The sequence below is a fragment of the Frankliniella occidentalis genome, unplaced genomic scaffold (genome assembly GCF_000697945.3).
Source record: "Frankliniella occidentalis isolate FOCC.00 unplaced genomic scaffold, Focc_3.1 Scaffold57, whole genome shotgun sequence".
NCBI classification, from domain to species: domain Eukaryota; kingdom Metazoa; phylum Arthropoda; class Insecta; order Thysanoptera; family Thripidae; genus Frankliniella; species Frankliniella occidentalis.
The window spans coordinates 197,827-198,972 of NW_026267187.1; the positions used below are offsets into that span (position 1 = coordinate 197,827).

A 1,146-nucleotide genomic window follows, 5' to 3' on the forward strand; every position below is an offset into this window, starting at 1 on the left:
GAAGCTGGCAACTTCGTTTGGCGGAAGGGCGGGCCTGCTTGTTGGACCTTCAGGGGTCCCTGTGTGGGGGTAGAAAGGCAACCCGCAAAGCACAAAATGTAATTTTTCAGAAGTTTTTCGGATTTTTTTTGCAAATTTTCGTTTTGTTTCTTGCAAATCGCATAGGATTACAATCAAATACAATAATTCTCAACATTTTAGCATAGCCTGTGTTTATTTCAGTCTGACAAATAACCGTAGACACTGCAAGTTCTGTAAGTAATTCTGAAACTAAGGTTCTGCGAATAAAATAGTATACAAATATCATGCAATAACGGTCGTAATAGACCATTTATTAACATTTTTAACCTCCGTTCGGCCATGGAACGCATTTTCAGGCCGACAGAACCGTTGCGAATGGCTTATAAGTATTATGTAAGGAAAACATGATTTTGTGATGTGCTGGTTTCCTACCGATACTGATAGAGGTTCAAAATTGTCACACGGCCAAGTGGACGTCAGTACTTACCACACAGAACAACACTGGCAAGGTTTAAGCTGAAAAACGCACGCTAAAACCATCAAAGCCCTATCGAAAACTAATACAGGGGTCAAAATGACCCCTTCGGTAGGGTGAGGTATATGTTATAGTATCTCCTAAAGTTTTTGACGCACATTCCTGATTTTTCGTGTCAAAGCGTATTTTTGTGACCCATGAAAAGTCAAAAAGTGGCGGGTCGGTAGAAAAAAATTTTGATAGTTCATTTGGCAATTCAAAATTAAAAGGAGTCACTGTGACCCTTCCGGTAGTGCTAGTGTTAACGTTAAGTTCGTTTCATTCTGATATTGTTAATGTGTTTGGCCATCCCTTGTGTTGAGAAATATACCTCCAGTGGATGAGGAACTAATTTTATTGACAAATGTACCAAAAATGCTTTTCGGGAGATAGTCCATTTAATGAAAGTTTATAAGCTTGTGGTGCAGATTTTTTTCCATCCGAAATTAAATTAAGGGGGCATCCTAGTGTAGCAGGCCCAAAAATACGTGTTTTTTGCGATTTTGTTTTAAAAACCTAAGCTTGCGCTAACGTGGAAGCAGATGATACAGGTTTAATTTTCAGTCAGTGTGCTTTAAATTGGGGAATATAGTAGGCCTTGCCCATAGTGA

The 1,146-nt window shown here is 39.1% G+C and overlaps 1 protein-coding gene across 1 annotated transcript in view; it reads right to left on the bottom strand.

The window, feature by feature from the left end:
* The window catches only part of LOC113217313 (myrosinase 1-like), a 16,193-nt gene that overhangs the window by 6,248 nt on the left and 8,799 nt on the right, over positions 1–1,146 (bottom strand). The window lies entirely within an intron of this gene.